General features: G+C 36.0%; 1 pseudogene; it reads left to right on the top strand.

Moving 5' to 3' along the window:
* The first annotated feature begins 9,990 nt into the window (after positions 1–9,990).
* On the top strand, positions 9,991–10,734 carry LOC114898530 (annotated as a pseudogene).
* Positions 10,735–16,009: the final 5,275 nt, after the last annotated feature.

Here is a 16,009-nt window from a genome sequence, read left to right as displayed (position 1 = left end):
AAACCTCCTGTCCTAGAGTTGTTCTTGTTCTTAACCACTTTGGGGTCACAGACTCTTTACAACAAACCCACAGAACAAATTCTAGAATAATGAGTAAACAGCAAGATGATAGAAAAAACAACAAAGTTTAATATAGTTTCAGGGAGATTCATGGGTCATGGTTTAAACATCCTGCTCTAGAATTTTTTGGCCATTGAACATTGCTATATTAGTCTCAGATGACATACTTGTGCCTAAGTACATTAGGGAGAAAAATATGGACTTTCTAGGTATTTAGAGACCTTCTCCCCCCTTACATTGTAGTTATTACATTGCTCTCCCCTTCTTCCCAGGTCTTCCATACATCCTTTTAAGTTGAATCTAGTAACATGTATTTCCCTCAACAAAAATCCAAGGCCAGATCTGCTAAGGTTACTGCCATCTGTACAAATATCACATTGCTCAGGAAGTAGAACACAAAGGGAAAAGAGGAGAAAGGAAGGGGAAAAAAATCCCAACAGGTGCTATCTGAAGAAACCTACTCCAACGCCAGAACATTCAAGAACTGATAAGAATTAAGAACCACTATCATCCAAGCCTCCCTTATTTTGACCCACCTTATTTTTTGCTTGTAATAGTAGCAGGTCTGTTTATTTAAAATAACAAGAATCAAATAGATTCATACTGTTCATATGAATAACACACTGCATTGAAAGGCAAATGCCCACAGGATCTCTGTGTTTCATTTTTGTTTTTAAAATCTTAGGCTGCAACAAGTCCATATTGAGAAAAATATACTGGAACTCTGTTATTTTTCTTTTATAAGTGGAAAGTAACTGAAGTCTGGTTATAGTTATCAACCAGATAACTATTTAAAGCCCTAATGCTGAAGTTTGGTTTCCTTTAATCAGGCATTGAATGTAATGTACAGTCGGGTCTTAAAACTTCACTTTAAGAGGAACGTTTGCAATTTTGAAAGGAGCTTCTAAAGGGAAAGATATATCTATGTAAAAACTCCCAGTCCAGTTGCCCCACATACTTTAAAAATGAGAGATTAAATTACTAGATCTTTATTGAATAGGAAAATGCATTTTTCCTTCTTTGTCTTCTCTTACTAAAAACAGGATTTCTCTAAGCAATAGTTATCATAATATGGGTGAACGGATCTGTGCTTCACAGCTTATGACACCCCAGGGTATGTTTATCTCCACTCTGCTTTTATGGCTCACAGCACTCCAGGGTGCAACAAGCTCCTAATGGCTCTAGAAAACATTGCCAGTAATTTTTCTACCACTTAAGACAGTACTATCCCAGACGATGATTACAAGTTGGATGGTATTCAGTTCTTCCTCTACATGGCTTACCCCAGCTTGTTTAATAATTGTATGTAGTATCACAGTCCTGAGAGATGTACTTTCTGACCAGAAAGATGACAATTTTCATATAAGTGTATATACCTAAATGTTCAAATTTCATAATTCACTCAAGGTAGGTCAAGTGCCAAGATCTAAAGACGAAAGGTAATGAAAAGCAATACTTCTCTCAAGATCTCAGTGGAAATAACAATAAAGCTTAAAGTGTAACAATTAAAAAAAAATAGCCTTCTTAGGATAGAAAGGAAGCATCTGCTCAAATTAGTGTTTGAGATTGACAGCATGACAAACGATTTATTTTGTGCTTTAATTTTATTGTATAATTCTATGGGACAACTTCTATGGACGACCCCATGAGATCTGTCATATAAAATTATATTTTATATATGTATGTATATATGTTATATATATATGTATGTATAGACATATGTATATATATATGTTATACATGTAAGCAGGTATAATTATTGTTTTCTACGTGGTAGTTCTAACTTAACAATAATAGAGGAGTAATAAATTATAAGGAATCTTATACAATTGAAAGAATTATTTAGCACACTGAATTGGGTTGTTTCACCAAATTCATTTCAATCAAAATGGTGCAACCAATGCCCTGGAGATAACTAACGTTAAACCTTAAACCTCAGTGATTCGGGCTTTAAGGTATTAAAAACATTTTTTTTTAAATTTATAACAACAAAAAAAGATGTCCAACTTTTCCAAAATCTCTATCTTCTCTTCTGGGGTAACTGAATTAACAATTTCTTAAACTTCACATTATTTAAGCTAAAACAATTATCCATTTTAACAAATGCCCCATCTGCATCTTTACTGTCATTTATAAGTACACATTGACGACCAGTAAATGTAAATTATATGCTAATGGGCATATTTCTTAATCCTCATAATGCACACTTTAGGAATGTGAATAGGTCTTATGGTTGTGAATTTCCAGTATAACACTCAGGATTTGCAGAGAATCAACTCTGTGGCCAGATTAGAGTCAAATATGGTAATGTGCCCATTAAAAACCAGAACAATGTTAGACTTTTCTGAAATTCATTACATCACCTAGTATTGGACATGTATTAATAGTAAACATATAATTTTTTATCTGATTGGTTGAGGGATTAGTTGAATAATGGAAATTGACTGTGGTTGAGAAAGGTTAGCAAATAAACGAAAACCAACAAACGAAGAGTGAATTTGACTGTTTCAAACCATTACATTAGGATGGCTGAAAAGAAAAGTGTCCTTGGAATCTATAATATCTCTAGTGGCTTGTAGGCCAAAGAAGCAAAAGTAGCTAAAAAAGAGAATAGTACATGGCTAAAGAGTGACCAAAGGACATTATTAACTCATGTTTTGAAACAATTTCGTGTTGGGATTCCAGAATAATAATATCCAACATCTTGCTCACCAAAGTATAATACATTCTTTATCTAATACAGGGATTAAATAAGAATTAAGAAACTGGACATGTTTCCAAAAAGAAAAAATAAAATAAAAAAGTTTACCTGCCTATCTCATTGTTGGCAGCCAACTACAGTAGAAAATTTTTGGCAGCTTTTAGATACTTTAGAATTTGAAGCAACGTTGAGATGACCTATTTAAATCCAGTATATAGGTGACCATTTCTCTCATTAATTTATATATCGTTCTTGTTATCTATTTCCACAAGCTTTGACTCTCTTTCTCTCTCTTCTATCCTTTTTATTCTTCTTTCCTGAACATAAATCTTGATGCTCCCCTATTTGACATATACCAAATTTCCAAAAAAAAAAAGGAAAAAGGAAATCAGCAGGAAAGGAAGAAACAAGTGAACCCAACAACTGTACAAGGCTTGAACTCACAGACTATCCCTATACGGAAAAAGTGAATAATTGGTGCTAGAAAGAAAAAGTTGAAAATTGGGTCAGACAATTGATAGGACTGATATGTTTTCCACTTTGCTGACATATAATCCTACTGGTGGTCACACTGACCTGCTGCTGGGACCCGGTGGCGTCTGAGCCCAAGCATGAGCAGGGTCATGCTGCCGGGGCTTCACGTAGAGTTCCATGTGCTACAATAGCACGGGCAGACTGAGACCCAAGCAAAGCTTTATCCTTTCCCAGGGGTTTAATATCCCTGGGCAAACAGCCAAGTGGCTCTCTGAAAGTGACGTAAGAATGGGTAAAGTTCTCATTAAGGATTTGTCTGAACTGGCTTTTCCCAAAAGGGTGCACAAGAGAGTTTCTCAATAGTACCAAGCCCTATACGTGTTACCCATCAATCCAACGCAAGTCGCTTAGTGGCTCTTTTGCTAGAGCACTTCTCCTTTATGATCAATAATCTCAAAGAACTGGGTATTTTTACGTAGGGGACTTTTCCCAGTGAGAGAAATTCTATTCTTATCACCTCCTTTTATGTATGTACATAAAGAGGATGTTTGTGAGTCTGTAAAAAGTACCCTTGATCTTATTTGATAGACTGTGTCCTCCTCAGAGTGAATAGGCTGTCAAGTGGTGACTCTGCATTTGCAAATGAATGACAATATGTGTGCCAAATTCCCTCCCCAGACACAAAAGTAACAGGATGAGAATTTTATTTCTAGAAGAGGATTTCAAAACAGGTCAGCTCTCATTTACTCCTCAGCGGGTGCTGCTAAAAACTAGAAAAAGTAAGATGTGGCCATTAAACACAGCAGACAAAACATACGTACATCAATCAGTGCCTAGAAACAGACTTTGAAATGCTATTTGTTACCTGTTTTCATCAAATATGCATTACTCTAACGATCGGCATATTATGAAGACAGGCATTTTAGAGACAAATTATAAGATGGGCTAAAAAAGGTGGCTATCATTTGGCAAAGAAAGGCAGTTTAATTTTAAAAAATCATGTAATTGTTATGGAAAGTATCTGTATAAATCAAACATTTCAGAGAGACAAGATATTGATCAGTCATGGCAACCCTCTCCAACTTCCATACAAAACTATATAAAGGTACATAATAAAGTTAAATTTTAGACTGTTACAGTCAAAAGCATGCTTTGTTACTGAAGTTCTGCTTTATTTATTTGGATGATATTGGTATGAATAGATTAAAAGAACAAATATGAAAGAGCCTCTCAATCCTGTTTTCAAAAGTATTTATAGGTTGGCACCTGGAGGGTTGCAGTAGTTCGTGAAAAGTCAGTACAGAAATCTAGAGCGTGTTCTTCTTCTCTTCCTTCATTAGAGAAATTGACAGCTGAGAGGAGCCCTTTGGTTGTCCGACACCAGTACAAGCCATGTTAACAAATAGTTCTTGGCGAGGCAGCCACAGACAGCGTAGCCTGAAATTCTCATCGCCACATATAAGTGATGCTGTACTGCTGCCACTCCTCTGTCTATTTATATTGCTAATTAAATCGCACAACTTGTTCAGTGTCTTCTGTTCTACATCCACTTTTGTGCTCGACATTTTGTACACCAAATTACATCCTTTTGCATGGGCCAAGTACATGATCCTATTCAGAGTCCTAATGCTGTTGTTCATTTTGTTCCATCAGCTAATGGTTAGAACTAATTGTCGAGAATTAACAGATATTGTGCCTTGAATCTGGATCTTTACACTCTTGCTCAGTCATGGAGTTGCTGACCTCTGAGTGAGCAGACAGTACCCAGATGAAGGAGAGGAAGATTCTTAAGACAGGAATACAATGGAACAGCCATCAAGAGTTCCAATGGGGCACTTTTACTGGAGGAGGGAAGCAGATGCTGAGAGAACTTTCAGAATTGGACTAAAATAAAGAAAGGCAATAAAGAGAATTAGCACTGGAACATCCAGTGACCAAAGGACACGTGACAAAGGAACCAGAAAAGGAGAGTATGAGAAAAATAACTAAGGGGCTCAGTCAGAGGGTGTTAGGCTTCAAAAAGTGTCACATTGTGCGTATGTGAAATAAAGAAGAGCAGGACTTTTAGCAAAAACAGAGTCAGCAGTTTGCCTTTCTTGCTATTAGTATTTAGTAGACATTCTTTATTTTGTAATTCAAGATATTTTGAGTCTCTGTATCTTGAGGATCCTAGTAAGGATCACTTGTTGATGAATGATCTGTAGATGAGTCTAAAACCCATTTCCTCATTTCTTCTGGTGTCCTTTGGGTTATATTTTCATCATAATTTTCTTTTACTTAATTAAGCCTTCCATGAAGCCCAAAGTATTTAAGTTGTAAGGATTGCTGAAATTGGGTCATTAAGGTAACTTCTAAGTAGAGGCAGTCTGCCAGAATTGTTTAAAAAAAATCTAAGGTAAAAATAAAAAGGAGGGAATTGATGCTAGGTTTTTTGGGGAAAAAGAGAGTACACTTCCCCTAAGAGGAAAAAGAGGTAACCAACAGAGGTAAAGTAAAAGATATCTAACTACTTAGAAGGCTGAGGGAGGATTAATGTAAAATGAACCAAAATAAATAAGTACATAAACAAGTACATAAATAATAAAGTGAACAGAACCTAGTCATAAATAAGCCATGGAGCTCAGAGGGTTCAAAGCAATTATATTAAAATACATAGCCAGATTACAAGCACCCCTATGACACAGGATAATTGAGCATGAACATAGTTATATTTACAGTGAAGTAATTAATGAATGAGATACACAGCAATTAGAGTAGTCAGGACTCTTATCTTACTCCCCATCCCATAAAGTCAAATGCAAAGGACAAACAGCCAGCATTATTCCCCCAGGAAAATGCTCAAAGGCTATTCTCTAAAGGAAGTAAAATCAGTGTTGGGCAAAAGTCAGATTCTCATGGCAAGCATCCTTTCCCCCTTCCCTCTCCCACTGAATAAAATGCTATTGATGTTGACCTTGGCTTGGGGAATGCCGTCTATGGCCTGTCCCCTGGATCATGTAGCTCTACCTACCAAAGCAGCCCTACACAGAGCTCCTTAGAGAAAATATCTAGAAAAGCATCTTACCTTCCTGGCAGCATTTGGAACCTACAGCCTTCTTAAATGTGAATGGAGAAACAGGGAATGCCAGGTATGTGAAGAAAACAAGCAGGTTATAAGAGAAAGAAAAAAAAATTTTTTAGTGGTCTTATGGGAGGTTGAGGAAATAGAAAAGGACTTTGAGAACGCTGAATGTGTTCAGAGTGATCAGAGAAAGTACTGTATTTATAAAAGAAAACTATAAAGCTCTGAACAAAGAACAATCAGAGAAGATAAAAAAAAGTTCTCAGAGATTAAACATACTATGGTAAAATTGAAGAGTGACTGGAAAATAAGGTTGAGGATACCTCCTGGAATACAGAGCACAAAAGGATAAAGAGTCAGAAAATATGAGAGAGGAAATGAGGAAAAGAAGGCCCATCAGGGCTGTACATTGTCCTGACAGAAGGAACTCTGGAAAGAGAGGGCAAGAAAATAGAAAGGGGTGGGCTTCCCTGGTGGCGCAGTGGTTGGGGGTCCGCCTGCCAATGCAGGGGACACGGGTTCGTGCCCCGGTCCGGGAAGATCCCACATGCCGCGGAGCAGCATGGGCCCGTGAGCCATGGCCGCTGAGCCTGCGCGTCCGGAGCCTGTGCTCCGCAGTGGGAGAGGCCACAGCAGTGAGAGGCCCGCGTACCGCAAAAAAAAAAAAAAAAAGAAAATAGAAAGGGGTGAACGTCAAAATTATAGTAGAAAAGAAATTCCCAGAGCTGGAGGAGGATACATCTTCAGAGTGAAGACACACAGAAACAAGAGTCATCAAACAAACACAAAAAACCCTGGCCTAGTCCATGAAATGGCAAAATGGTACAAATAAAAAGAAGGTCCCAAAAGCTTCTTTATAGAATAAACCAATTGCCTTCAAAGGAAAATGAGGCAATCTGGCATCAAATGTCTCACCAGCTGACTGGATGCAAGATAACACTGGAGCAGCAATGCCCAGAAAACAGTATGCAGGTTCCTCAAAAAATCAAAAACAGATTTGTCATATAATTCAGCAATCTGGGTATAGAGACATATGCACTCCCATGTTTATTGCAGCATTATTGACAATAGCGAAGGTATGAAAACAACCTAAGTGTCCATCAACAGATGAATGAATAGATATATATGGTGTACATATACAATTGAATATTATTCAGCCATGAGAAAGAAGGAAATCTTTCAATTTATGACAACATGATGGACCTTTAGGACATTATGCTAAGTGACATAAGCCAGACAGAGAAACAGAAATACTGTATGCTATCACTTATATGTGGAATCTGAAAAGCCAAACTTGCAAAAACAGTAAAATGGTGATTATCAGGGGGTGTGGAGGTACGGGAACAAGAGAGATGTTGTTTAAGGGTACAAACTTACCACTAGTAGTAATTAAGTCCTAGAGATCTAATGCAAAGTATAGTGAATATAGACAGCAATATCGTATCATAATATTCAAACGTGCTAAGAGACTAGGTCTTACTTATTCCAGATAAGTAAGGCCCAGATAGGTCTTACTTATTTCAACTACTAAAAATAATTACATGATGTGATAGAAGTGCTAACTATCTCTACAATGTCAATCTTATCACAATATATAGATGTATAGATCAACAGGTGATACACCTTAAATTAACACAATGTTATATGTCAAATATATTTCAAAAAAAAGAAAGAAAAAGCGTTCAAAAGATGTGAATATGGTTCAGCAAACAAAAAAATAAAAGGGCCCTTAAAATATGAAAGGATGCTCAACTTCATTCATATATATAGTAACAGAAATGCAAATTATAACTAAAATTGGATGCCATTTTTCACCTTTTAATTTGGCAAAATTCTAAAATTAGAGCAAAAAGTGTTATCAAAGCTGGGAGAAACAGAAAACTCCATACAAAATGGTACAAGCCTTAAGAGAAAAATTGGCAATGTTATCAAAATTACATTTCTGGAAATATATTCTAAAGACAGCACTTCTTGTATTGGATTTATATTTGTGAAAATGCCAATATTCCATTATTTTTATCCAAAACTAATAATTTCATATATTATAACCTTACAATAGCAAAAGATTGGAAGTAATGTAAATGTTTATATATAGGGCACTTATTATAAAATAACTGTTTGAAAGAATACTATGCAGTTGTAATTAAGAATCAGGATGCTCACAAAGATATGAGTGAAAAAATTAAAAAATAATATAAAATAGGACGCAAATTAAAAGTGGTAAAATTTTAAACATTTGAGTGTAGAAAAAATAGAATTAATTTCGTGTTGAGATGTAACATGAATGGGGAAGAAAGGGAGAAAAGGTAATATTTTCATATTGCGTAAGATGATACTTCTAAAACTTGATACAACAAAAAATACAGATTTAAGTTACAAAAATAATAGAAAACTAAAAATGGTATAAATCTGAAACTCTAAGAGAAGGGAAAAAATACAAAGTTACAAATGATTTACATCTTCACCTGTCATATTAGAGGTTATTAGATATTGTCTAGTATTTCTAAATGAAGGAAAGAGAAAACCAAGCATGTTTTCTTGAACCACAGCATCAAGCACCAGGAGAGGCTGCTTCTGAAGAATGGGTCTGGGAATGAGAAGGGAAGTAGAACTAGTATTTCTATATTTCTTGATTTGTTACCAAATTCAAGAATTGCTCTGATAAAAAATATTTTTGACCAAAGTTAATGGATATAGGCAAAAATTCATATAACACTTGGTGTAAAAGATTCAAGAGGCAGAAACTATATATGATTTGTTCACCACAAAATTTCAATCACCCAGTGTCTGACACGTAGTAGATCTTAGTAAATAAGACATAAAGAGCTCTTACAAATCAATAAGATAAGAACATCATCCAAATAGAAAAATTGGTAAAATACATAAATAGATAGTTCAGAAAATAATTACACATGGCCAATAAACATACTTAATGTTCAATCTCAGTAGTAACGCAAGCTAAACCTACAGTGAGTTATCACTTTTTCCTTGTCAAATTGGAAATATTTTATAATAATGCCTGCATGTATAGAAGTTGTGGGTCAAAACTCTCATGTGCAACCAATTTAGGTATAAATTGATTTTTTTAAAAAATCAAGGAAGAGAAAGAATTCTTAAATATTTATACTTTTGACATAGCACCCTTATTTCTGGAAATCAATCCTAATGAAATAACACAACATGCTATAAAAGATTAATGTATAAGGTATGTTTCCCAGTCCTATTTAACAGAGTGAAAATTAGCATCAATCCAAGTAGTCAACAATAATGGTTAAATAAATGTACAGCCACATGAGAGCGTATTATTTAATAATTAAAATGTCATTACAAAATATATGTAATCAAATGGAAATATTCGTGATATGATAAATGTAGAAATCAGAATACAAAGTAGCATATATACACCAATTTTGTGTGTGTGAGTGCATGGGTGTGAAAAAATTGCAGAGGGAAAACTTTAGTATTTCAAAATGTTAATAATGGTTATTTCTGGATAATAGTGATACAATTTATTATTCTTTTTTTTTTGTATTTTCCACATTTTCTATAAGAAAGACTTATTTTTAGAAATGGAAACAACAGAGTGCAGTGGGGTGGCAAGGGAAGGTGGGAGAAGACCACACCGGGTTGCCGCCACTGCTGCCACCATTGTGCCAGCTCTTTGGGCCTCAACGAGGCGGGGTGGCGCCCCAGAATGGGAGACAAGCCAGTTTGGGAGCAGACTGGATCCAGCTTCATTCAACATTACTACCAGTTATTTGATAACGACAGAACCCAACCACACATATTGACGCGACAAGTTATATTGAAGCGACATGTCTTACTTGGGAAGGACAGCAATTCCAGGAGAAACCTGCCACCGTGGAGAAATTGTCTAGCCTTCCGTTCCAGAAAATCCAGGACAGCATCACAGCACAGGATCATCAGCCCAGGCCAGATAGCTGCATCATCAGCATGGCTGTGGACCAGCTCAAGGCCGATGAAGACCCTGTCATGGGGTTCCACCAGATGTTCCCATTAAAGAACATCAGTGATGCTTGGGTTTGCACCAATGACACGTTCAGGCTTGCCCTGCACAACTTCGGCTGACCTCCACTCTCCTCTTCCTGATACTATTCACACTCCTCCAGATGCTCCAAATATCATACACAAATGAGCAGGGCCACGGTGGGAGTGGGCAGGTGCGCTGCTGCTACTGAGGCATTGCACATGATGTTTGAACGCTTAGACTGGTTGCATCTGACAGGAGAAGTTTGTGTTGTACCAGCCCACGCCTTGGAAAGACTTAAGTAATGCAAAAGGTTGTCTTTTTTTTTTTTTTTAATCTACTGACAAGTTGCTCTAGTAACCCAAAGAAGTGAAGGAAAAAGCAGCTGCCTCACGGCCCAGATACTGATTTGTTCAGGTGTTTCGTTGCCTCATGATACAATAAAACCACGAAAATTTTCTTAACAACAAAGAAATAAAAATAACAACAAATGGTACATCATTAAAAGTTAATGGAGGGCTTCCCTGGTGGCGCAGTGGTTGAGAGTCCGCCTGCTGATGCAGGGCACACGGGTTCGTGCCCCGGTCCGGGAAGATCCCACATGCCGCGGAGCGGCTGGGCCCACGAGCCATGGCCGCTGAGTCTGCGCATCCGGAGCCTGTCCTCCGCAATGGGAGAGGCCATGACAGTGAGAGGCCCGTGTACCGCAAAAAAAAAAAAAGAAAAAGTTAATGGAATTTTACTTCTGGTGATGGCAGAGTAGCTGATATTGGATGAAAACTCCTGCAGATAAAATCATAAACACTGGAAAAAATGAGAGAAAACAAGTCCAGAAACAGCAAGAAACTGGAAGAGAGTTACCTTTAAAACAGAAAAATTAACTTGGTAACTTTGCATTTATTCAACTTTTCATGTGAGGGAAGTCCTCATTCTGCACAGTGTGGGATGTCTGGACCTTAGGCAGAAAGCATGGGTCTTACTGGCCTGGTTTTAGGACTGTCATAGTACCTAGAATCTATTAAAGGAAACCTGGAAAAGAGAGAGCCACAGTATGAGGAAGTCCAAAATTCTGCATTTAAAATCTGCCGAAAGCCTTGGTTGACCCCTGATCTATGAAGAGCTGAGACCCCTTAGTGTCTTACAGAAAGTGACAGATTGTTACAGCTTTTAGCTGCCGCCATCTGTAAGGAGCTAGCTTTTAGAGTTTGAGTCCAAGCAGATTAATTCCAGATAAAACAATTACAAACATTCTCCAGGGGAAGATAACAATTTAGTCTCTAGAATGTTTCATACACAATTTTCTGTTTAAAAACAAAAGTTCCTAGATAAGCAAAACAGAGAAAATTATGATTCATGCTGAAATGAGATATCAGCCATCAGGAACCAACTGAAATATACAGGGAGGTCAGAATATAAAGGAGCTATTTTGTTATAAATATGTTCAAGGATTCAGAGGAAAATATAGAGCAAAAAAATAGAGAATTTCATCAGAGAAATAAAAACCACAAAAAATGGAGACCCAGTAGTACAATATGTGAAATTTTAAAAATTAGTGGATGAGGACATGCAAGAGAAATGAAACTAGACCACTATCTTACACCATACATAAAAATTAACTCAAAATGGATTAAATACATGAATATAAGACCTGAAACCATAACACTCTTGGAAGAAAACACAGGCAGTTAGCTCCTTGACATAGGTCTTGGCAATGATTTTTTGAATTTGATGCCAAAAGCAAAGGCAACAAAAACAAAAATAAACATATGGGACTACCACAAACTAGAAGTTTCTGCATAGCAAAAGAAACCATCAACAAAATGTAAAGGCAACTTACTTAATGGGAGAAAATATTTTCAAATCATATTTATGATAAGGGATTAATGTCCAAAATACACAAAGAATTCATACAACTCAATAGCAAAAACAAATAATCCAATTAAAAAATGGACAGAGCATCTGAATAGACATTTTTCCAAAGAAAACATACAGATGGCCAACAGGCACATGAAAAGATGCTCAACATCACTAATTATCAGGGAAATGCAAATCAAAATCACAATGAGATATCACCTCACACTTGTTAGAATGGCAATTCTCAAAAAAGACAAGAAATAACAAGTGTTGGCAAGAAATAACAGGTGTTGGCAAGAACACTTGTGCACTGTTGGTGGGAATGTAAAGTGGTGTAGGCACTACGAAAAGCAGTATGGAGGTTCCTCAAAAAATTAAAAAATAGAACTACCATATGGTCTAGCAATTCCACACCTGGGTATTTATCTGAAAAAAACACAAACATTAATTTAAAAAGATATATGCACACCTGTGTTCATCACAGCATTATTTACAATAGCCAACATATGGAAGCAACCCAAGCACCTCTCAGTAGATGAACAGATAATGAAGATGCGGCATATAAAAAACATAGAATATTAGCCATTAAAAAGGAAATCTTGCCATCTGTGAAAATATGGATGGACCTTGAGGGTATTACACTAAGTGAAATAAATCAAACAGAGGAAGACAAATACCATGTGATTTCACTTATACATACAATCTAAAAAAAAAAAAATGAACAAACAAAACAAAACTCATAGATACAGAGAACAGATTGGTGGTTGCCAGAAGGGAAGGGGATAGGGGGTAGGAGAAATACATAGGTCAAGAGGTACAACCTTCTAGTTATAAAATAAATAAGTCATGGGGATGTATGTAAGCATGGAAATTATAGTCAATACTATTGTATTGCTTATTTAAAAGTTGCCAAGAGAGTAAACCCTGAAAGTTCTCCTCACAAGCAAAAAAAATAAAATAAAATTGTATCTTTGTATGGTGACTGATGGTAACTAGACAGACTTATTGTGGGGATCCCTTCACAGTGTATACAAATACTGAATGATCATGTTGTACACCTGAAACTAATATTATGTTATATGTCAATTTTACCTCAGTAATAGTAAATAAAATCAGTATATGAGATCAGCAGAATATTGGATCTGGAAGACATAGGATCAGTGAACCTGAAGACAGATCAGTAGAAACCGTCTAATCTGAAAAGGAGAGAAAAAGGATAGATCCTCAATGACATGAGGAACAATACCAAGCAGTCTAACATACGAGTAATTAGTCACAGAAAAAGAGAAAAGAGAGAATGGGACAGAAAAATACTTGAGGAAATAGTGGCAGAAAAGCTCTCAAATTTGCTGAAACATAAACTTACAGTTTGAAGAAGATCAGCAAAGCACAAGCATTATGAATACAAAGAAAACCACACTCAAACTTATCATAGTCAAACTGCAAGCAGCCAGGAAAAAAAAGGATGCACTACACACAGGGGAACAATGATATGAATGACAGATTTACTTCAGAAAGAACAAGGGGTATTGGTACATTCATCAAAACTTATTGAATTGTACATTTGAGAGGTGTGCATTTCATTCTATGTACATTTAACCTAAAACATGGTAAATAGATATTGAATTCCAGTTTGTAGGTTTGCTTTTTTTTTCACAGTGGTATGAGTTAGGAATTTAAAAACTGTATTCCATATACTCTAGTTTGAACAAAAGTGTAACTGTATCGAGGATAATGAAAGCTAGGTTTCTCATTGTTGGAGAAGGAGTTACAAATATGGAAAAAGGGATGACTAGAATGCACTCTGCAGTGCTGGACTGGAACTAGAGATATTAGTATAAAACTATAAATATATACACACACAAAGAGAGAAATAAATACAAATCTATAATATGTATTATGTGTGCACACATATACATGTGTGTTTATATAGATATGGATGTCTATGTATCTGATATGTCTATATATGTGTGAGTGTGTGTGCACGTGTACACCTACACACATATATTTCCTAGCTCTCTGATGAAGGGATTTAGAAGCAGTGATCCATCAGTAGCACTGAACATACCTAGCACCCAAATCTTGGTTTCTCGGGACCATTCTCCACTAAAAGAAAGCAGGGATATTTTTAAGAAGAGCCTAAACATCTTGCTGCACCATAAAGTAAGGAAGCGCTGAAGGAATGCTGGAGGTATACTGAAAGAATACAGGCCAGTTTGAAAGGGATCCCATTGGACAAATTTTGGACAACTTGAATGTTAAAATAAATATTGATTGAAACGGCTTACATCCCTTTGAATAAAATAAAAATTCATACCTTCATTTAGATATAAATAAATTAGAGTACATAAATAGACGGGGAAGTTCTTCCTTAGTGTAGAACCAATAAATATACAAGGATGCTTAAACTAGTGGGTAAAAGTTTGAGAAACAGGATATTTGTATAGTCTCCAAGCAACTTCCTCTCCATTAATTGCTTATTAATTTAAAAGGGAAAATAGTAGAAAAACTTGGCAGACAGCACCTTACCCTAGGGACAAACCACGATAGCACGTACCTCTGATATGATGCATTGAGATGATTGCAGCGCACTTCTGTGACAGTTCTACGAAAATGTATTACGCCAATCTCATTATGAAGAAACACTAGAGAAGCCCAAATAGAGGAACATTCTACAAAATAACTGTTTAAAATATCAACGCCAAATAAAAAGAAACTGTTCTAAACTAAAGGAGATGAGAGACGTGAAAATTAAAGGAAATGCATAATCCTGCATTGAATTCTAGACCTGGGGGGAACAGAAAATATCTATAAAGGACATTACTGGGGCAGTTGATAAAATATGAATATGGAATATAGATTGTATTTTATCACTATTAAATTTTCTGACTTTGATCACTGTACTGGTTTTGTAAGAGAATGTCTTTGCTCCTAGGAAAAAACACATTTATGGGTAAATAGATACATCTCCAATTTACTCTCATATGGTTCAGAAAAAGACATGAACACATAAATATATGGGTCAAATATATATGCGGGTAATCCTCATTATTCAAAGAATCCGATTTTGTGAATCTGCCTACTCTTTATATTTATTTGTAACCCAAAAATCAATACGCACAGTATGTTACCAATCATTCATAGGCACGGGCAGAACAGCAAAAAAACTTGAGTCTCCTGACTTGCATGTTCCCGGTTGAGGCAGAACAAGGACACACTTGGCCTTCTTGTTTCAGCCCTCATGTTGTAAATACATGTCCTTTTCGAGGTCTATTTAGTGCCACTTTTTCTGCATTTTTCTGCTTTTTGGTGGTGATTTTGATGTTTAAAATGACCCCCAATTGCAGTGCAGAAGTGGTGGTCTAGTGATCCTAAGTTCAAGAAGGCTATAATGTGCCTTACAGAGAAAATATGTGCATTAAGTAATCTTCTCTCAGACATGAGTTATAGTGCTCTTGATCAAACGTTCAATGTTAATGAATCGACATTATTGATACTGATTATACTGTTAATAAATCAAGAAATATTTTAAGTAATAATATTTATTATATTTATATATTAAATAAGGTGTCTTTAAACAGAAACACACAAAACAAAGTTCTGTATTGATCACTTGATTAAAACTGGTTGTGACCAGAGATTCAGAGGAATATAATCCTGTATTTCTTCTAAGAACAAAGATTCAGTATTCACTAATTCAGTGTTCAAGGAAGATTTATAGAACATAACTACTACAAACAACAAGACTCCACTATAGGTCAATAAATGATAGATACATATGTGCATACACACATACATATCGATATAGATGCCTAATCGACTATATAGATATGTAAATACACACACAGCAAACAGAACAAAAAGTAAACAA

The sequence above is a fragment of the Monodon monoceros genome, unplaced genomic scaffold, assembly GCF_005190385.1.
Source record: "Monodon monoceros isolate NGI ecotype Baffin Bay Population unplaced genomic scaffold, NGI_Narwhal_1 Super_Scaffold_1, whole genome shotgun sequence".
Classification (NCBI taxonomy): domain Eukaryota; kingdom Metazoa; phylum Chordata; class Mammalia; order Artiodactyla; family Monodontidae; genus Monodon; species Monodon monoceros.
Note: the sequence above shows the minus strand (reverse complement) of the source record. Positions and strands in the feature narration are given on the sequence as shown.